The sequence below is a fragment of the Piliocolobus tephrosceles genome, chromosome 18, assembly GCF_002776525.5.
Source record: "Piliocolobus tephrosceles isolate RC106 chromosome 18, ASM277652v3, whole genome shotgun sequence".
Taxonomy (NCBI): domain Eukaryota; kingdom Metazoa; phylum Chordata; class Mammalia; order Primates; family Cercopithecidae; genus Piliocolobus; species Piliocolobus tephrosceles.
Window position 1 is genome coordinate 6,327,032 of NC_045451.1, and position 24,123 is coordinate 6,351,154.

Sequence of the window (24,123 nt, forward strand, 5' to 3'; positions counted from 1 at the left end):
GCACAATTCACAACTGCAAAGATATGGAACCAACCTGCGTGCCCATCGGCCAGTGAGTGCATAAAGAAAACATGGTATATATACACCATGGAATACTGCTCAGACATACAAAGGAACAAAATCATGTCTTTTGCAGCAACTTGGATGGCTGGAGGCCATTATTCTAAGTGAATTAACCAAATACTGTGTGTTCTTGTAAGTGAGAGCTAAGCTATGAGGATGCAAAGCCATAAGAGTTGTGTAGTGGACTTTAGGCACTGAGCAGGGGGAGGTTGGGAATGAGGTGAGGTGAGGGAAAAAGACTATATATTGGGCAAAGTGTACGCTACTGGGTGACTGGTGCACTAACATATCGGAAATCACCATTAAATAACTTACCATATAACCAAAAACCACCTGTACCCCCATAACTGTTGAAATTAAAAAGATTAAAAAAATTTAAAAGCCACACCCCAAGTAACTGATAAGAGGCTTGAGCCAGAGGTTTAACTAACACAAAAAGAGTTTAAAATATTATATATTAGCAAAAGCCCAGGACAGGAGTTTTTTGTTGTTGTTGTTGTTGTTTTTGCTGAAATACGTATCATTAATTTGTGGGGTTTTTCGGGGGTGTGCTGGGAGTGTGCAGTGGAGATATTCACTGCACACCCAAAATGTTTATCTGTCAAAATATTTGTCACCAATTTGTGGGTTGTTTTGTGGGGGGATGCCGGGAGTGTGCAGTGGAGATATACATGTAAATTTCAAAAGCTGATAGTAGCAAAAAGAAAAAACCTGCAAATAAAGCTGAAGTTTATTCACCTAAAAGAAGGAACTTTCCGATATTCCAGCACTGAACACCTTAATAAAGTTTTGCCTAAGAATGAGAACATTTTCTTACATAACAATACCTTTATAATATCCAAGATACAAAATAGTAATTTAATTATATTACCTGATATGTTGTCCTTATTTAAATTTACTTTTCCTCAAAAATAACTGTATCCGCTAATTTTCAAAGCAAATCAAATCAATGTTCAAAAATAGCATTTGATCATCATCCTTTCATTTTTTCTTAATCTGGAAGCATCCTGCAATGTTTTTTTGTCTTTCATGACTGACTTTTAAAAATATTCCAAGGCAGTATTTTCAGAATGTTTTTCTTAGTGTTTCCACATGATTATTAGATTTAGTTAAACTTTTTTTGTTGTTGCTTTTGGCAAGGATACTTCACAGGTAATAGTAATTACTCTCATTACAAAGCACTTTTTTTTTTTTTTTTTTTTTTTTTTTTTTGAGATGGCGTCTTCCTCTGTCACCCAGGCTGGAGTACAGTGGTGCAATCTCAGCTCACTGCAACCTCCACCTCACGAGTTCAAGCAATTCTCCTGCCTCAGCTTCTCGAGTAGCTATGACTACAGCCACCAAGCCTAGCTAAATTTTGTATTTTTAGTAGAGATGGAGTTTCACCATGTTGGCCAGGCTGGTCTTGAACTCCTGACCTCAGGTGACCCCCTCACCTCGGCCTCCCAAAATGCTGGGATAACAGGCCTGAGTCACCGCACCTGACCTAGAAACTAAATAATATCAGGTTGTCTCGCTATTGCTAAGCTCGATCACTTGCTTAATCACCAGATATATTTTAAAGGTAAATTTATTATTTCATAATTATAAGTGATACTGTGCGTGATACTTTGAGATGATACAAATACATTGTATGGATGGGTCTGGCATTCGGTGATGATTCTGAATGGATTCAGTTATTAATCTGGGGGTGCCATGGTCTGAATGTTTGTGCCCTCCCACCCAAATTGATGTGTTAAAATCCTGTTCCCCATGGTGACAGTATGAGGAGTAAGGCCTTGGGGAGGTGGTTAGTTCTTGAGGGTGGAGCCCTTATAAATGGGATTAGTGCCCTCATAAAATAAGCCCAAGGGATCCCATTTACCTCTTGCACTACATGACGACACAGAGAGAATCAGAAAATGGGGCCTCACCAGACTCCAAATCTACTGACACTTTGATCTCAAATGTCCCAGCCTCCAGAACAGTAAGGAACAAATTTCTCTCATTTATAAGCCACCGAGTTTATGGTGTTTTGTTACAGCAGATCTAATGAACTCAGTAAGACAGGGGATTGGCACTGTGGCTTTCCAGGTGAATAAATATTTCTATATTATTAACTGGCATTCTCCTATTCTCCTATTCTCTTTCTTTAGCTTTTATTTCGTTGACCTCTTACTTTCTAGCTCTATCATATTCTTGTGGACTCATAGAACCTTTTATTTCATCTATTTTTTTTTTTTTTTTTTCAGTTCATAGAATAGTAAACTAACACCCACAAGCCAAAGAAGCCCACCAACTGTTTTAATGTGGGCTGGGAGCTAAAAATGTTACTTATATATTTAATGGTTGAAAAATACACAGAAAACTAATACTTTATGACACATAAAATTATATGAAATACACAGAGTTAAAGCAAGGAAGTTGTGGGCAAAATGCAGTGCTGGAATAGAGGAGAAGAGGAGTCCCTGGAGGAAGACACAGCTCCTGACTCAGCAGCGTGACAGGACTGAGAGAGAGCCATGGAGAAAGACCTTGTCCTCTGTCTTCTCCTGCCACCCCATCCAACCAGGAGCCAGCTGTGGAAGGGGACAGCCTCCAGGGCCCAGAGCGACACTGTGCAGGTGAAACAAGGACTGCGTATTTGTACAAATGGAGAAAATATCTGCGTTCTAAAAAACAGTGATTTCAATAGAAAAACAGGTGGCATAGATGATGGTCTCAATCAAGTGTAGTTTTCATACCGAAAGCTGTATTACCTGATAGTATATTTATAGTTTCCAACTTCTAATATGAAATAAAACAATTAAAATGGCAGTGAAAAGTATTTAGTACATTATTCATTTATATATTATTTCAAGAAGTATTAATAAGCTTGAGAAATATCACAGTGTTATCAAGCGTTTGGAGACATTAATACATCAAAAGCTGGAAAAACTGAAAAATTTCTATCCTAAATAGTGAAATATTAATGAATGAACATCCATAATGTGTCCCCAGTGATTTATAGGCATTGTCCGTACCACTGAGAGATCCAATCTGGATAATGGATAATCCAAATTATCCATTTTGTGGCAGAAGAAGCTGAGACAGACGATAAGTCCAAGATGTCATGTCTCATCAATGCCAGAGTTTCAATGGAAACAAGTTTGCTAATTTCCAACAATCACACTTTGTGGTCCCTTTCTTTTTAAACTGTGCTTTGAGTGATTGAAGCTTATGTAATGATGAATGCCTCGGTGGCTGGGAAATGTGGTATAGCAGAATGATTGCCTGGATTTCAGCTTCAACCACATCTGTGGCGGCACCCGCATGAACATGGATTTAATTTCTTTTTCTTACTTAAAGAGATTGTTAAAAATCATGTTCCACTGTAAAAATATACGAAACTCTATTGAGACTCACCACTGAAGTATACGCTTGATGCAAAAAAGAATTTTCATAAAGCATTGTAAAAATATTCTCTTTCTTTTTGGAGACAGAGTCTCACTCTGTCGTCCAGGCTGGAGTGCAGTGGCGCTCTACAGTGCAGTGGCATTCATGGCTCACTGCAGCTTTGACCTCTTAGGCTCAAAGAATCCCACCACTTAGGCTGCCTGAATAATTGGGACTACAGGCATGCACCACTATGCCCAGCTAATTGTTTTTTAATTTTACTTTTTGTAGAGACGGACTCTTACTAGGTTGCCCTGGCTGCTCTGGAACTCCTGGCCTCAAGGAATCCTTCCACCTCTGCCTCCCAAAGTGCTGGGATTACAGACATGAGCCACTGCACTCAACCAAAATATCTGTTTTTTTCCATCAGAGTCAAGTATTTCCAAATTATTTCCAAATTTCTTTAAATATTTGTAAAATTTATATAAAAGGTTTACAAAGTAAATTAATACTCAGGAATAAACAAAATTTATTTTGTTACCTATTATTTTAACATTTATTTATATTATTTCCTACTTCTAGTTAGGCTATTTCTCAACACATTTTTATTGCACTATTAGTTACAATGCCATTAAAACAAAGGATGTTAATTAAACATTAAAACAAAAAATGAATAAAATATGTCCTACATAAACCTTGTTCCTGAAGTAGTACATATCAATTTCAACTACTGTGTAGCATTAATAGCAGTACACGTTATGATCATGCCCCCAAATTTGAAGAGTTGCATAAATCAATTCTGAAAAGCCAGTATTTACAACTTGTAATCAATTGTTTCTGATTCCCAATTGTATTATCAGCTTAAAGTTTTTAAAATTTTGTCCTATATAACTTCATTAAGCCACCAATTTTCCATTATATGCCTGTAAGAAAATTTCCACATGAATGTATTTGACTACTCAGAATTAGGTGCACATTTGAGATATTGCCATGAACACCCCTCAGCTGGGTGCTCTTCAGTGACCCCCCCCACTTAGCCCGCCCAAGCAACAAGGGAAATGCAGGACTTGTTTGACGACTTACTATGTGCCAGGGAAAATTATGCATGGTTTTTCTTCCTTCAGTTTTTAAAAGATTGGTGCAAGATCATTTATTTTGTTTTAAGTGAGAAACCCTATTACATATATTGATTTCGAAGAAAAAAGAATTCCCAAGGCCGGGCGCGGTGGCTCAAGCCTGTAATCCCAGCACTTTGGGAGGCCTAGACGGGCGGATCACGAGGTCAGGAGATCGAGACCATCCTGGCTAACACGGTGAAACCCCGTCTCTACTAAAAATACAAAAACTGGCCGGACGAGGTGGCGGGCGCCTGTAGTCCCAGCTACTTGGGAGGCTGAGGCAGGAGAATGGCGGGAACCCGGGAGGCGGAGCTTGCAGTGAGCTGAGATCCGGCCACTGCACTCCAGTCCGGGCGACCTAGCGAGACTCCGCCTCAAAAAAAAAAAAAAAAAAAAAAGAATTCCCACTTGACTACTTCAATTTTTTTAACTTCAAGACAAAATACACTCTTGGTTTCTAATTAATAGCGTTGCATTCTGTAATAGAAAATGAGTTAATGAATGAACTTCTTGATAGCTTGGTGTCTCAGCAATACATGTTATCTTCCCTAGGGCGGATGGAGCATGTATGATAAGGCCATGATTGCCTGAGCACAATTCAACCAGTAAATTGTTTACTAATGGCAGATAGCAGCAGGAGCTAACTTTCTCTATTAATCATAAGGTTTTCTTTCTACCACAGTACTGTTGCAACATCAGAGTCACTGTATAGTTCAGTATAAATGCAGTTTCCAAAACCAAGTTTGCTTACCTTAGATGACTAACTTTTTTTTAGACCCATGGATATGTAGACAAAGCTTAAGCTTTAGAGTAATTCAAGTTTAATGGTTTAAGCAGAAATCACCATAATTTAGGGGAGAATTAGACTGCATGTTAAAAACCTAGAACAATGTGTAATCACTTTTTACTGCATAAAACATGCCACTGCAAGGTGAGTGGGAACAACCACATTTCACCTTCTGCTGTTAATTTCTATATTCAGATTTCCCCTTTGCAAAGAATGAGAAAACAAAGTAGTTAAAATCTTCTACTCAAAACTGTTATTTCCTCATAGAGTCTGTATCATTTTTATAGGGAGAAATGGAAATATTCCTCCCGAAAACCCAACCATATAACTACATCTACATTTCCTAGAATTCAACCAAAGTCATATCTGATGTAAAAATCCTTCCTTCGTCTTTGTCTACATCCATGCTGGAATTATAAGAATTTCTCAAGACCAGATTACATCAAAAAAATGCTACTTTGGAAAGTGAGGCTGAAAGTATGACACTTTCTTTTGTTTAATTTCTTCAAATTTCTCCATTGAGGTTTTGTATCACTTTAATTTTCTTCTCCACATTTTTTTATTGTCTCTTGTATGTTTCCTTTTTTTCCCTTAAAAGAGTAATCGTTTTATTTTCATGTCTTTGTACACAACATCTGCCAGTAGTTCTCTTATCAAACTTCATTAGACTAACTATAAGGTATTTTAATGTTGCATAATCTCTCCTTTGCTTTGCAATAATATAAATATTCCACAATTTCTGTTTGCATTACAGTCAGCTCTTTTTAGGCTCTCATTATGTGTGGTCACTAGCAAACACTGCATGACATGTAGACTGCTTAATGGGTGCCACTTAAAGCCATGGTGTACTAGATTCAGATCCTGAGCCACCTTACAGCTGTGACTGTGTCCATGTCCAATTTTCCCATCACCCAAACTTTGGCAGTTTGCTCTGTTCACAGCAGGAAAGACTCCAGCAGTCACACACACTGCTACCACAGCTGGAGAGCCAGGTGGCTGCTCATGCCAATCAGAGACAGAGGAACTGCAAACACAGCATGCCGAACAGGAACCAGCTGCCTCACCTGCACTCTGTCCAGACAGCTCGGCCAAGAGACAAGCCTCTGTGGTCCCACCTTGCCAGAAGCTGCTCGGAGGTGCCAGAAAATACAGTCTAGGTGCCTATACGAGTGAAATTCCTGGGAGCAGATTCCGTCCAATGGAAATCAGGAAACTAAACGAGCCAGGCAGATGAATTCTCCTTCTTTCAGTCCCCCGAGGAATTGTTCTGAGATGTAGTCACTTATATTTCACAGAACAAATTTTTTTTTTTTGAGACAAGGTATCCCAGGCTGGAGTGCAGTGGTGTGATCACAGCTCACTGAAGCCTCAACCTTCTGGACTCAAGAGATCCTCCCACCTCAGCCTTCCCAGTAGCCGGGACCACAAGTGTGCACTACCACACTGGGCTAATTTTTGTATTTTCTATACAGACTGAGTCCGGCTATGTTGCCCAGGCTTGTCTTGAACTCCTGAGCTCAAGTGATCCACTCACCTTGGCCCCCCAAACTGCTGGGATTTACAAGTGTGAGCCACCGTGCCCAGCCAAAGCAAATAATTCTTGAACAAGCCAGGGCACTTTGTCAGAATTGGCAGGAACACTGTTAACAATTACACTGTGACAGTAATATAAATTAACTGTCCCAGGCAAGCAAAAATACATGCTAAGCCTATTCTTAATTTTCTCTGAGGAACATCTATGAGACCACAGTGCCCTGTGTTTGCTCTCCCTTCCTCCTTGACTTTGCCCTCACCCCTCCTTCCTTGGCATTGCACTTCTCCATGTGGGTGAGGATGGATTTTCCTCAGACTCGAGCTCAGGCAGTTGGTACAAGGAGAGTGGATGGTCCTTCAGATTTGGTTTGGAGTTGATTATTGCTCATCAGTCTAAAGACAATAAAACCCCCATAGCTGGTAGAAAGTGGGGTGATGGTATCCCTGGAATCCCGGGAGTTTGAAGTTGCAGTGAGCTATGATCTGATCGCACCACTGCATTCCATCCTGGGTGACAGAATAAAACCTTGTCGTTAAGAAAAAGAAAGAAGAAAGAAAGTACAAAATGAACAAACAAATAAACATATATAGTAATCACACATCATTCATAGACAAGTGCTGTCCGTAATTCAAGGAAAGAAAACAGACATAAGAAGTAAAGTAATACCTCCTTGAGACTGCTAGGCTTTACTTCTAACTTCCTCTACAAATAGTAGTCTCCACTTTTCACTTAGCCGGTTGCCACACTACTGTATGACTGATGTTAAAGAATAATACAATGATGTAACTCTGATGTAAAAGAGGGATGTGCCATTCCTACTCTCTCTGCTTTGACGTCCATGGGTCATTATATACCTATGTGCTGGTAACGGACCTCAGATTCAATTGATTTTATTTGGGTAAGAGTTTCCTACTTTCTTCCTCTTTTTATTATTTTTAAAGGTAATCTGAAATCTCAATAAGATAGGCAAACAAAATATTTAAAAAGCATATTCATATATTTATCAAGTTCAATGAATAAGTAAAACTTTATTTTTAACATATAAAGATGCACAGATTTTGCTCCCACACATTTCTTGATATTAAATAAAGAACAGAGAAGACAAGGGATTCAAGAAAAACTGACCCATCTAAGTGGACTTAGGAAGAAGTAAAAGAAAAAACAAAAAGGAACACTAATACGCCTAACTTATAAAGGGGTCATAAAGAAGCAGCACTTACAGCTGATGAATGCTGTATCATTTAGCTTAAAATGAAACTGATGGAGAGAATAAATCTGGTGATGACAATGATGAGTAGAGGGATGGAGGTGAAGGGACAGTGAGTCGAATCTGTCAACAGATCATGGGCTGGTGGTGATGAAAAACACAGTGAAAAAAACTCAGGAAATAGAGTTGGAGGCATTTATAACATATGTTCAAAACAAAAATAGTTAGAAAAATAATGTGCGACTGGTACGAGCAGAGCAAGTGTTAAATATTAGGACTGGAGATCTTTGCTTTTTATCAAAAATAATCTTTATTATTTTACTTTTAAAACAATGTGTGTATCAGTACATCTACTGATACATATACTTTAAGTATATGGGACAATTTTATTACTTTTTCTTTCTCTTACTGGTATAATTCTCAATGTTTCTGTGTGCATACTGGAATTAAGTTCTAATATTTTGTTGTTTTGGGTTTGGTTTCATGATATGGAATTTTGAATGTTAGGTGGCAAGTTGCATACTTACTAGTTTATATGGAATATAGCATTAACGAAATTAAACTTCCCACATAAAATGCTTTTCTAAAAAAAGTTTCTCTCCCTGACTTTTAAAAATATTTTTTACTGTGAAATATATTATATTTTTACAAGAATGTGTAAAATATGTATTGGTGCTTATTTATCAATATTTTAAAAACAAAGTGGTGGTGTAACCAGCAACCAAATTAAGCAGTAAAGCATAACTAGGGATTTGAATAAGCAATTCTATTTTATGGGCGTGTATTTGATTAGTAACAAGGTTAAGCACATTGTTCTATTATGTAATTATTGACCATTTGGACCTCCTTGTCTATGAGAGGTCTGATAAAGTCCTCACACCTTATTCTACTCACGTGAATGCCTTTTTCTTATAAATCCTTGATATATGTGTACATTCTATAATAGTTGATCAGTTATTTAAGTATAGATAAATAATAATTTCTTTTTTTCTTTTCTTTTCTTTTTCTTTCTTCTTTTTTTTTTTTTTTGAGATGGAGTCTTGCTCTGTCGCCCAGGCTGGCCTGCAGTGGCACGAGCTCAGCTCACTGCAAGCTCCTCCTCCCGGGTTCACGCCATTCTCCCGCCTCAGCCTCCTGGGTAGCTGGGACTACAGGCGCCGCCACCATGCCCAGCTAATTTTTTAATTTTAGTAGAGACGGGGTTTCATCATGTTGGCCAAGATGTTCTCAGTCTCCTGACCTTGTGATCCACCCGCCTTGGCCTCCCAAAGTGCTGGGATTACAGGCGTGAACCACCATGCCCGGCCATTTATAAATATTGTAAAGCATATATGTGTTTGATTCTTTAACACTGAACTAACAGCCAGCCCTACTATATAACTCATGCCACTAGCAAGCTTATGGAGCACAGGTATTTTCTCCCTCAGGCACATTGCAGCCTAAGAACTCTCAACAACACTTCAGCACTGTGCTTGGGAGTCATGCTAAACTGTGAAATCACCAACTAAAAGTACCAAGCTGTGGAAATCCCGGGACTAAATATGCTGTGAAGAGGGTATCTGTTGGGCTGCAGGCTGAGAGCTCAAACAGGAAGGCAGAGCATTCTCCAATTCAACCTCCGCTCCGGACGTGGCATCAGACCCTCAAATCCTCCACCGTCCTGCACATGTCCGGAATGACTGTGGAAGTGACACGGCTATTGTTTGGACTACAGATAAATTTTTGTAAGTAGGTTAAATTCACAGACACTGAATCCACAAATGCTGAGGATCACCTGCACTTTCATAAATGTAAAAATGCAAATTTGCCCGTCTGTGTGAGATCTGCAACTGATCAAGAACCGTCTTCTGACTGCTGACATACATAGGTGAGAGAAAGTGAAAAATTTTATATAGTAAATACAGTGATATTAATAGGAGACTGTTGTAACTAATGCAGGAGTAGAGAAGAAAGAACACATTCTAAAATATGTTATTGTTGTTTAATGTAATGAAATTATTATCATTAGTCTTAAATTTCAGAGCATATTATTATTATTTCCAGACTCAGATGCACTTATTGTGTGAGGGTTTTTTTTCCGACTATTCTTTAGTCAAAGAACAGATCTACTTTGATTTTCATTTTACTCTATGTTAATCTTCCATATTAATCTCTGTAGTTAAATTACAGTCACCAATGTCCTACTTAAAAATAAAAGAAACCTACTGAATAAAAGTGTGCAAACAAACATCATTAGGACTTGTTCCTAACTTCTTCCTGAGAGAAGTGATCAAGGCACAGAATTGCTTTATATCACAGTAGAAATGTGAGAACTAGACAATTATTTTGGTTACCACACAGTCCAAAGTTGAGTCTGCACCTTTCCTTCAGGATTTAGGAGCAAAGATGAGCCAAAGGGAAGCACAACGTGGAAACATGGGACTTCCCCACAACAATATATTTAAATAAATTGTAACTAGGGAAGTCATCTTTTTATTTCCATTAGCATAAATAATGAGTTAAAATTGAACAGAAAAGTTAATCTCAGAATATGTGTATATGTCTTTTTGTTTTTATTATAAAATTAAGATTGGCAATCAAGGGTGAGAAAATTGTCCCCTAGTCTAGACTGTTGTTTGCTAGAGGATTTCTTTATTTTCACTATTGATTTATGGATTCAACAAGGACGTATTAAGTCCCAACCACTTGGTGGTGTGTGTATGCATAAAACAGAAAAATGTCAGTGCCATTATATAGTTCATATTCTGTGTTGTGGAAGATAACTTGCTGATTGGCTGTAGAGTGAACCTGTGTTTGTTTTTACTGTTTAATTACTGTCCCCAGTCTCTCAAGTCACCAATCCATACGCAAGGCTGTGATGCTCACTCTGTGATGCTGACAAGTTTTTTTCAAGTAATGGCAGTTACAGATATGACAAGGTATACGTTATTTCCTGTGGTGTTTTTAAAATTAACTGTGCTTGCAGATTATGTACAGAGTAAAATTCAGTATTACACATTGTTTCAGAGATGGTGTTCAGTAATTTACAAAATAGTGTTTGCTTATTGTCAAGCTATCAGGAGCATGACATATATTGAGAAATATGAAGCCTTGTAGCCCTGTCGTAAGACCAGCTGGCAACATTGCTGCCACAGAAATGAGCACTGAGATATCGCAGCTTTGCTATCAAAGGGTAGGGTAGACCTCGGGGAGCAAAGAGTTTTTGTTTGTACAAGAAAATTGCTTGGTAGTGACAGAGATTCATTTCAAACCTTTCAGGAAGCTTTGCATGATTTCCCAAGAGATCTCTCCAGGGGTCACAAAAGAATGGGGAAAACAAACCTGGCCCTTCTCTTCTTGCTGGAAGGGAGGAAAATTAATATTGGGGAGTTTGAGCTCTATCCATTTCACTCATAAAAACAAGCTCTTGTATTAGGAGGCGTTCATTCTGAGACTCTTTCGTCTCCACCCTCTTCTATTGCACAGTTTCACTGCTGTCATCGGACAATGAATAATAACTGGGGTCAATCATAATACAAACACATCCCTTTCTGTTAGTCTTCATATAACAGCAATGTTTGGTTAACCAAGGGAATCAGTACTGTTTGCAGTACCTACCAGAGTGCCTAACACCAAATAAATAGTCAAATAACTTCTGGTATGATTTTAATAACCTTTGATGAAAGCTAATTAATATGAATATAGTAATTTAACAGTTGTTTGAAGAAAAAAACGTAATATATAAAAAACTGTTGGCAAGGAGATTTACATTCTTCTGGTGAGAAGATAATATAACAATGCTTCTATGGAAAGGCAATGTGGAAAGTTTTATTACCATTAAAAATCCAAATGCTAAGAATTTATTCTCAGGGTATTTCTTGCAGCTCTTTTTAAAGTATTAAAAGGTTAGGAATTACATAAATATTTAAATACTTAGTAAAAAGCATCTGGCAAATTAACTGTAATACTTCCGTAAAATGGAATACCATGCAGCTGTTAAAAATTATAAGGTAGCTCTGTGCATATAGTCCCATAGAAATTCCAAGACATACTGACAATTGAACAAGTAAGAAAACAAATAATTACAGTTGGCTTGGCTATAATTTGTGGAAAAAAATGACAAGTGTGTGTGTACATCTTCACACAAATATGTTTAGATTTGTGTACACATAGAATACAAAGAAACCCAAGAGGGGTTGCCACTGAAAAGATAATTGGTCAAAAGCCACAGAAGAATGTGAGATTTCTGTATAAATTTTGTACCATTGGACTGCATTATTTGTTCAAAAATCACTTAAACTTTAACTTAAACATTACTGCAAGAACAGAGATGTAAATTGACAGTTCTAATTAATGACATTTGTTTGTGTTTTGTTGTATACATTTTGTTGTTAAATACATATGAATCATTTAGTGTCCATAATTTACATTCTGTTTGATACATTTCAGAAGCATTCAGAACTTATGTATCATTAATTTGGAAAACTCAAATTTAGAAATTGTATTGCTGAAAATAATGGAAACAATCCAGTGGGTGAGATGTTCCTATAAAGATAGTTAAACAGGATGAGCTATTAAATTAACAGTTTGAACTGTTACAATATCTTTGTTTCTATTTTAACAGTTCACGATTCACAACCATTTTAAAAGATTTATTTCTCTGGGTGTGTTTAAAAATTTCCCTTAAATTACTATATACAACCAGTAATTTGTAGTCTTTTTATTTACTCCTTTGAGTCATACTGCCAAGTGCCACACAGTCCCTTCCCTGAGGTCATTTCAAGTTTTAGAAAATCTTGCTCTTCATTGTGGAACAATAAAAAGTGCTAAAGTTACTTTTTATTTATTTTTATAGGAGATGTATGCTAAAGTTCATATAGGTTAAGTATGATTATGTCTGCATAATCATAGTTATGTACATCCATATACACACATATGCACACACACAGGTACATACTCTTATATCCTGTATTGAGTTATGTACATCCATACGCACACATATGCACACACACAGGTACATACATACTCCTCTGCTGATTATTTATGTTTATGGTTATAAACACACATAATAAATTTGAGCATTAGCATACATTCGTCTATCTATATACCACTGCCCCCCTCTATACATATATATATATACACTTCAGATAATATATAGACTGATAGATGAATAGACTAACCAGTTGATCAATTAATCAAAATATAGCTAGATGTACATATCTGTAAGTTTTGGATCCCAAGACTCATTTTTTCCTACTGCATTTCTGTGTGTACAAACTCTATGATTGTTCACTTTATGGATTGAAAAATCATCCAACATTTATGGAAAAAGTGAAGAAAAGATGGCCAATATGATGGCTGTTGTCCATTTTATCTTATCCTCGCCTAGACATATTATCTAAATTTTTGTGCCTGGATTTATGCCTCAGGATGCTTACCTCTAGAGACTGTATCATTGAAATCCCTTGCCTGGAACCTTTTAAAAGCTGATCTTTAGTATAACATGTAGCATAATTACCTTGCCTTTTCTGAACATCAGAGTCTTGATTATAATTATAATTGTGCTAGCATTATTATAGAATCTGTGCAGAACAGTGAGTGGCTCATGTGTTTTGCTCATATTCAGCTCATGTGCTTCCCTAGTAGCAGGTGTGGATATACAGCAAACACTAGACGTGTTCTGTAGTCGTAAGTTTTCTAGAAACCACTGAAGAGTCTGTTAAGAATGAATAAATCTCCATGACAAAATAAAAAGCATATCCAGGCAGGACGTGGTGACTCACCCCTGTAATCCCAGCACTTTGAAAGGCCAATGCAAGAGGATCGCTTGTGCCCAGGAGCTCAAGTCCAGCCTAGACAACATGGAGAAACCCCATCTGTATAAAAAAAAAAAAAAAAAAAACACAAACATTAGCCTGGTGCGGTGATGCACGTCTGTATCCCTAGTTACTCAGGAGCCTGAGGTGGGAGGATCCTCTGAGCCCAGGAAGTTGGAGGCTATGGTGAGCTGAGATCATGCTGCTGCATTCCATTCTGGGCCACGAGGTGGGACCCTGCCCCTAAAAGAAGACCAAAAAAAAAAAAAAAAAGGCATTTGCATTTTGATTTACATTAACTGTGACATAAATACATGTCTGTTATAAAAGATGTAGATTAAGATTCTGAAGTAGTGCTAGCTCTCTCTTAAGAGGGGTCTAGTCGGAACTGTGATCCTATATGACCAAGTCTGCATTTGTTAGCTTCAGATTCCTCTTCTCTCTGCTATGCCTGTGCACATTCTGTAACCACACTCCCACGCTGTTGCCCAATTCCATCTCTGCTTGGGTTGACTCTGTTCTTTAATGTACACTCCTAAAGCTAACTTTATGCTTAGGCTTGCTCAAGGCTCTCTACAAATTCTCATCATGATTGGATTCTGTGACGCTTTGCTTCTTTGAAAACATTCTTTATCATGTTGGCTGTCTGTCTGGCATAATTCAGGGATGATCAACAAAGTGGATGTTGATAAGAAAATAATATAGTGCAGTTCTGAATAATATATTGTAGGCCCTGATTGGAATTCCATGGGCTTTTGACATGGGTGAGATATTCACATACTGTGTGAATATCTAGTTTCTTCTTCTACAAAGTGGGGAAAAATAACACTTACCTGATAGTCTTATTGAGAAGATTAAATGAAAAGAAGGTAGAATAGTAAACGGTACATGGGAATCACTTAATCAATGTTACCATTATTATTACTAATAGTATATTATGTTTATTATCATTATTAGACAAGTTGATTTCTGAATAATTTTCAAGATAAAAAAACCAATTTTATTGTAGAAGAAATTTATTGGCACAATGACATTGCCACTTCATTAAAACTCCTTCATCTACACCTAACTAAAACTATTTAGGATGTTTCCCTACTTAAACATTTCTTGCTTAATGTTGCAATGCCTATATTAATTGCCACAGAGTGAATGTTGCCTCACTAAAAGCTGAAGTTTTCTTCTGTATATATTCAATTGTTTAATCATTCAGTCCTATAAAATTGACATGACTCTACTAAATACATTTAAAGGTTGTTCATTGGTATTGAGGTAATTTTAAGATAAAAATATTTTAATGACTGCTTCATTAGACATCCTGATACTTGTATTTGAAGGAATCTAGTGGAATAGTAATTGCCATGCAAATACATTTTGAAAATGATTCTCAAATGTTTGTTTTAAACAATTAATATATTATAAGCAATCTACTGTATTATTGTACAAAATAACATACACTCTTGAGTTCATGAGCTATAAGAAGTGAAACCATTTAAGCTACGAATTAACAAACAGGTAAATGCGCAATGAATAAATCAGTTTCCATCACTGAAAGATGTTTCTCAGTCCATCTGTTGATATTAAAACCTTTTGGGCTTTCGAAACATTCAAGCTGTTTCTTTCTAATCCAAGTGAAAAATTTTATTAATTTCTAGAATGTGATACTTAAAGGTTACATCGGAATATCAAATAACTTTCTAATTCCTAACAACTAAAATTTGTAAGGCCGATCATGCTTGGCAAAAATAAAATCACTAGATGATAGCATGTCTGATTTTGAATCACGACAATAGCAAAGTTAGTCTTCTTAATATCTAAAGCAGATTATTTGACTATCTTTTGCCCTATATGATAAAAGTGTTTCAGTAATAATTATAAAATGTGTAACATATTTCAAAAGATAATTTTCTCTACTTTTGCCTTATTGGTTAAGGCAATTGGTTAAGGCAATTGGTTAAGGCAAAAAGATAATTTTCTCTACTTTTGCTTTATTGGTTAAGCTTCACAAGGTCAGTGCTTTGTCACATTGGCAAGGGCAACTCCTTTAAAATTATTATAGAATTCAGAATAACTAAATGCTAGTGGCTGGTTTTGTAAATATATTTAAATTATTAGAAATTCCTCCAAATTCCTGCAGGATACAAAAAATATAAGTGTTTATGCAATAGTTTCTACATCTACCAAAAAATTGGAACATTCATCACTGTAACCAAAGGCTATATTAGCTTACATAAATAATTATCAAGAAAGTAATACTTTTATTTAATGAATTTAATGAAACCAAAACCTCTGCTCAAGTGATAACTTGGAACTTGCATCAGATTGGCCATGCCGGGAATTTAATTTTTATGCTCTTGAATCATTCTTTTGTTTTAAAACTAGCAACTCAGAATTAAAAAAACAAATGTCAAAATTGAAAACATTAATTAAGTCAAATTTTCATACGAATTGTACCAATTACAAATTATCATACTTCATAAACTCAAATAAAAAGAGGGCACACACATTTTGAACTCTACAATGCACCCTTTTTTGATCTTTACCTGGTATCAGTTCCACTCACTGCCACACATTTGGCCTGAAAAGGAAATAGATACTCATGATCTTGTGTTTTTGGAGAAGAAGGGAAACATTTTGAATTAGTTACTTTTATTTCAATATGGAACTGGCTTAGGGCAGCCTCTTCCAATTTGTTCCTGTACTACATACAAACATATTTTAAAAAGACATTATATTATAATGTCAAACATTATTCCAATAATCAGATGTTAGAATTTCTAAGGAATTCATCCTAATTTAAGGTGAATGAACTAAAATGAGAATATCTACAGTTGTCATCACTCAGTATATTAAGCTTTGTCTTTATAAAACAGTAACTGAAAATCAGAAGAATGATGTTTTCTACCTCTTTCTCCCACGTATTCCCTCACCTGAAACGTAACAATTGTCACCTGAGCGCTTCCTTTACTAGCCTTCCCTGCAGCGCTCCAGAAAGCCTGTGCATCAAGCAGACAAGTTAATTGGCCTTTCTGCAGGAACTGAGAACACCACCTGTGAGGCTCATGGTTTTAGGGTTTGGGGGTATGGATTCAAATAATTGACAGTGGGTCTTTCAAATGAGGGGCATGAGCTTGAAAACATGTTCCAGAATAGTCTGGGATTTGTAGACACAGCAATATGAAGTTCTTTTTTTTTTGTTTTTTTGAGATGGAATCTTGCTCCGTCGCCCAGACTGGAGTGAGCGGCGCCATCTTGGCTCACTGCAAGCTCCGCCTCCCAGGTTCCCGCCATTCTCCTGCCTCAGCCTCCCGAGTAGCTGGGACTACAGGCGCAGCCACCTCAGCCGGCTAATTTTTTGTATTTTTAGTGAAGACGGGGTTTCACCGTGTTAGCCAGGATGGTCTCCATCTCCTGACCTCGTGGTCCGCCCGCCTCGGCCTCTCAAAGTGCTGGGACCACAGGCGTGAGCCACCGCGCCCGGCACCACACCCGGCTAAGTTTTTGTATTTTAGTAGAGACGGGGTTTTCACCGTGTTCGCCAGGATGGTCTCGATTTCCCCACCTCGTGATCCACCCGCTTCGGCCTCCCAAAGTGCTGGGATTACAGGCGTGAGCCACCGCGCCAGGCAGCGATATGAAGTTCTTAAAGCAAGTCTTCATCAGGAAGTGTCCTTGATCAGCAACTGCTTGCGCAGGTGAGTAAGCTTTTTTCAGGAAAGCCGTTTTCTCCGAGATCGTTTGGTAGAGACTTCCTGGAGTAAAAGGCAAAGTTAATCATTGGTTTATAGGATTTCTTTCGTGACAAGTGCTTCTTAGAACAAAAACTGTGGACACAGTGGTCTCATTTCTGGCATCTGTCGGTTTTGCTGTGTTCTGCTGTGTGGACATAGGCACACTCAGGTCTCACTGAGCTGCCTTTGGAAAAGGCCCTCCACTGGGCTGCCGGTTTGGCTCCCTCACCTCCATTCCATGCATCAGTATTCATGCATTTAAGCTGAAATTCTCAACCCTTGTAAATGACAGGAGTGGAAGTTGGTAATGCCGCCTTCTCTCCTGAGGAAACATTATAGGTGGGGCCAATGAGGGTAAAGAGTAGATGCAGGTTGAGTTATTGTAGAACTAAATGATCAGTATCACGAAATAATCAGGCCGTGAGATTTAAGAAAAAGTGTTTCTTCGAAAGAAGAAATGAGTTGCTACAGAGGAAATAGTGACAGGCAATAGTGGGAACATTAATGGGGTCTGCTTAAAGGGATTTGCCTGCAGTTGTACCTCAGAGGGCTGCGTGATACCACAACCCACTGTGCAGGATTCAGGGAAAGTTTCCCTCTCATTCTGAAGATTAACATCTAGTTTGGTCAATTCAATTGATGATGGATGACTTAGAGGAAATGTGATAGAACAAATTGAGACTTGTATCTTTAATATTGCAGAGTAAGAGGGAAATAAGGGAAAAGGATATTGATATAAATTAGAACACATTTCCAGCCATTAATCTATCGATAAGTAGGAAAAAATGATTTAGAAATGTGAAGCTCTACAATTCATAAGGTTTATTTAATGTATGCATACATAAGAAACTTTTCCCACATATATGGAATATGAAATTCAAAGTAAAAGGCAATGCTTTGAGTAAGCATTTTTGAATAATGAACATGAGTCATAGATTTATTATGAGAGAAAAAAAGTAGAATAAAACTTTATTCAATTTCTAGAAGATGAAAGTATACACTTATGGCTACTAGAAAATAAGAAACATGTGCATATAAATGCATTTATATACATCAAACTCTTGAATATTAAAAAAAAATTCCTCCAAGAATCTCTTACTTAGAAAATAATGACAATGCAAAAACTATTGAAATAAGTGGGATTGAAAAAAAGAAACTTAGTGGATAAATGATGTTTTATATTTCAATTGAACAAAACATTACAAATATATTCCACTTTAGTTAAAAGAAGAAATTTGGAGGCACTGCTGCCCCCAGGCAAAAAACCAATACAATGTTTGACATTTTGGGGATAGTGAACAAAGAAGGCAATAAATGTAGTGAAAGCAATACATATTTTTTCTGCCATAAACATTAATATCTATGCCTAATTTGTGAAGCTGCAACAATAATAATAATACAAAATGCATTTGGGAAAATTATAATAAGGTAATTTTAATACTCTTGTGTTATATTAAAAGGGAGTATTAATAATGATTAATTTTAGCCTTCAATAATTTAATTATGCATAGTAAAATTTCAAAGGTAACCACTTTAAGAATCAAGGTAGAGTTTATAAGTAACAACATGAAAATTAAATGAAAGGGCGGAAAATATGACATTTCAAACTTAATTGAAAAAGGCCAGATAGAAAAAAAAAAACAAGAAAATTGTATAAATGTTAGAAATATATCAGTAATGAAAATACCTTGATTTATGAATTCTACAAAAGGAGATTGACAAATTTTTCATTTAAGCTTTTTTAAGTTGAGAACACATATCTAAGTTCAAAGGAGATTTAAACAACACACCAACATTGAGTTGAACAAACATAAATAGAAATACTGCCAGACTCAAGAAGTTGAATTTCTATGAAACATTACAAAAATGCATATACGATAGGCCCCAAGTAATGTCTTATAAATTTCAAAAAATGAGTGCCATACAAATAAGTTCTTTGATCAGAAGGCAAAGAGCCAGAAATCAATAAACAAAAGATAAAGTTACAATTGAACACTGAAAGAAAACCATAATGTAAAGTATTCCATGGATCCAATAAAAAATAAAATAGAAATTACAGGATATTGTATCATAAAGTCTGTCCAAACTCAGACACCAGGCTTGAGAGACCTACCTTAAACTCATCCAGTCTGAATTCTAAATCCTTATACATTTTCTTTTTTTTTTTTTTAATTTCCGCAATTTGAAACACTATTAAGATTCTGTCAAGGTAGTGTTCTCTCTTACTGCACTAAATCTAATAACCTTAGTTTTGTTTGATTAATGTGTTTTTCTGAAACCTTCTGGGGACTCAGCATTTGACAGAAGGCATTTAATGTGAAATTGCATTAAGGCATCTTAATAGATGAGCATTACCTGAACCCTGGCTTTCTGTGTTTTCAGTGAATTGGGATGAATGATTGTTGCATGGTTAATATTTTTTACTGATGTGCAAGACAAAGCTAAAGTCTTTCTTCCAGTAAACAGAACCAAAAAGCAGTAACAATGTTACATGACAAAACTTCAGTGATGCAGTAAAATATCATATTATGGAAATTTAAAACTTTAAGTGCATACATTTAAATAATAATTCAGGCTGTCGAAGGAAAAACTTAGGCAAATTACATTTAACAGAGTTTAAGCAAGCAAAGAAGAATTTGTGAATTGGGTAGGTCACAGGACCAGAACAGGTGCAGTGTGACTTGGGTTGCCACGTGGTCAGTAACATGTATCAACAGAAAAAGGATAGTGAAGGTTGGAAAAGGGAAATGAGGGACAGAAACAGCTAGGCTGGTTACAGCTTGGCTTTTGCCTTATTTGAACAAGGTATGAACAGTTGGCCACCTGTGATTGGTCAAAGCTCAGCTGCTGTGATTGGCTGAGACTTCACTACTTCTTAAAAGTAAAAATGTGTTCACACATCTAGTGGATTACAGTTCAGTATGTATGGAGACACCTTTAGGTGGAACTTAAAATGTGTAAGGAGGCAGCTTTTTGGCCAGACTTAATTTGACAAGACTTAAAGGTGATTATTTCTTATATAAAGAAGTAAGAAACAGATGTAAAAAATAAAAAATAAACAATACAACCAGTAGAAAAAGAAAATAATAAAGAATAAATAAATAAGATATCAAAAGCTAAGTTCAAGGGCATCAAAAATGACCTTTTGTAAGCACATTTTAAAATGTGCTTACAGAAAATATTTTTTTTTTTCAAAACTGATAAGCAAGTTACAAATTAAAACTGTGAGTAAAAAGGAGTTAACGCCAGTAAGCCTGAATTTGGAGTCTTTCAGATACCTTTATTCATCCTTCGGTGGAGGGCTTTCTAAGACATTTTTAAAGTCACAATTGAACTTCTTTTCTTAGAGAATAGCATCAGTCTCTACTGGTAGAAATTAGAGGACAGAAAAGGATATTTGAGAGCAGAAACTTGTTTGGCCTCTAGAGTCTTGCTGTTTGGAATAGGCTTAATTTTTTTTATCAGTCTGAACATTTTCAATCCAGGTACAGAAATGTGATCTTCAGATTATGCATACTATAAATATTCATCATCTCCTCTTTTTCAAGTATTTAAATAAGCATTACATTTGTATATCAGTGCTGCAGGAAAAGTCAGTCTTACATTGTTGTGGCATAAAATTTCATCTAGGCAAAAGGACATCAAAGAAAAGTATTTGTTTCATAGATATATGTACATAAAATATACAATCGCCTTAAAATCATTTCTGCTCTTTAAGCAATATGAGAATACATGCAAAAACATCTTCCTAGCCCAATATAGTCTTTGATTTTGATATGCACTTCTTAGGTTATAAATGGTTTTAAGCACTTTCCTTATACTTTCTGAGAGTTTCTATTTTTTTCTATATTCTGTAATCATTAATTTCCTTTACTAATGTCTGTATTGAATATATTTTCTTTTTAAAAATTATTTTCTCTGAACTTTTTCCAAATTAAAGCTATAAACCCCATTGCCTTATATTTTTCAAACTTTTAAGTGTCTTATTTCATGTCATATCAGTTTTAATTTTCTTTTCTTTTTTTTTTTTTTTTTTTTTTGAGACGGTGTCTCGCTCTGTCGCCCGGGCTGGAGTGCAGTGGCCGGATCTCAGCTCACTGCAAGCTCCGCCTCCCGGGTTTACGCCATTCTCCTGCCTCAGCCTCCCGAGTAGCTGGGACTACAGGCGCCCGCCACCTCGCCCAGCCTAGTTTTTTGTATTTTTTAGTAGAGACGGGGTTTCACCGTGTTAGCCAGGATGGTCTCCATTTCCTGACCTCGTGATCCGCCCGTCTCGGCCTCCCAAAGTGCTGGGATTACAGGCTTGAGCCACCGCGCCCGGCCTTAATTTTCTTTTCATGAGATTTAATTTCTATGGAGAATTTTATTCGTTCCTTTATAAATTCCGTGTCTTCCTGAGAAAGCCTTTAACATTTCAGAATTAGAAATAAATTTATCCAAGTTACTTCTTGTGTTTTGAAGGTTTTATTTCATTTAATTCATTTAATATTTGATTGGTATTAGCATTATTCCACTGTAAAATGAACTTTCTAATTTATGATTATTTATATAAAAAAGCTTTAATAGTTTTTCTGTTGTTATATAAAAGTATTATTTTTTTCTGTTGTTATATTTAAAAAATCAAGCTAAAGCAGCCATTCCTGCTGTCACAAACACACACACACACACACACACATAAACAAGCATGATTCTATACAAACACACACATACAAATTAGGACCTTTTTCTCCTTAAATCCCAGCAATGGTTGTCACTACAGATATCATAAACAGCAGGAACATATGCTCAAATAGTGCCCTTAAGGTGGCCTTGCATGCTCTGAAAGCATAGCCTTATGGTAGATCTAATTCCAATACTTTTTGAAAGTGACAGTTAAAAAAAAAATCAGTTGTTTTTACCAAGGTAGCATAATTGATAAGGAAAACACAAAATACTTTATTATTTTGTATGTCTCAATTTTAAAACTAGAAACCCAAAGAACATCCGTTATTAAATACCCACTTTTCTGCGCTAATATGAAATGCTGCCTGTAGTCTGGAACACATTTCTGTTCTCAATTATATTTTCCGATGGCGACCACACCGATGTCTTCCCCACTCACTGCCCTTCTTTCTTCCGCAACTTTGACACTGCCCCGGTGAAAGACAGGTCTGTTCCCTTCCCTTGAACTGGAGCAGACCTTTGTATCCAGCTGGACTGACAGACTATAATGAGAGTGATGCTATGTGACTTCCAAGGCTGGTCTGTAAGAGTCTTCTCCCTTGTCACCGTCTTTCTTGGGAAATGCACATTGGGAGTCCTGAACCTGTAAATTAAGTCCAGTTATCCCAAAACCGCCAATGAGAAAAGAGATCATAAATAAACTGAAAGAGATACCTCATGGCAGCCAGGAGTCTTAGGCCTCAGCAGTTTGAGTCTTCCCAATCTGAGGTTCAGATAGGCAATGGTGCCTTCAGATGCCTCCAGGGCTCTAGTCCTTGGAGCTGACACCAAAGAGGATTCCGGACAAGCTGCCTCTTTGGAGCGCTGCCCAAACTGCAGATTTGTTATCTGAAATTTGAAAGTGGTGTGTCCTATAACAATTAATAACGGAAACTATTTCCATATATCTTTCATTACTTTACTATAACACATTGATCTACATTTGTATTCCCCTGTAGATACCAGCTTTTAAAATTTTCTCCACCTTTAAAAGATCAAATGTAGCAGGGAAAACAAAAAATTATTCCTATTACTCAAAATGTCCTATTTTTTGGTCATTTCTTTTTTGCTTTTTTTTTTTTTTCCAGAAAACCAAATTAATTTAATATCTCCTAGCAAAACAAATCAAAACAAACAAACAGACACTATTTGGTTAAATTGTTATCCCACTGAATGTTAAGAAGAATTAAGAAATAATTGTTAGGATCATTCCATAAGCTCGAAGAGCAAGTTATGCTTTAAAATTTTACGACATATATTTTTGATTTAAAGAAAACGTTTTACAATTGTATTTGTATAAGTTAATGTAACACAGACTATTTCCTTGCAATAAGAATGCTCAATAAATTTAGCTATTATTATAGGCTTGTGAGTTTTTTAAAATTTTTGTCCTTTGATAATTTAATTCAATGATATTTTAAATGGTTATTTTATTTTTATTATTGATTTTGCATATTAATTTTATAACTAGTCACCTTTTAACCTTCTTTTTCCATTTATAAAATTTTAGATGATTTTCTTTGGGTTTCTAGTTATAAAATCGAGACATAAAATAATAAACTATTTTGCGTTTTCCTTATCAATTTTGCTAGCTTGATAAAAACAACTAATCTTTTTTAATTCTTAACTTTTAAAAAGCATTGAAATTAGACCTACCATAAGGCTATGCCTTTCAGAGCATGCAAGGTCGCCTTAAGGGCACTATTTGAGCATATGTTCCTGCTGTTTATGATATCTGTAGTGACAATCATTGCTGGGATTTAAGGAGAAAAAGGTCCTAATTTGTGTGTGTGTGTATAGAATCATGCTTGTTTGTGTGTGTGTGTGTGTGTGTGT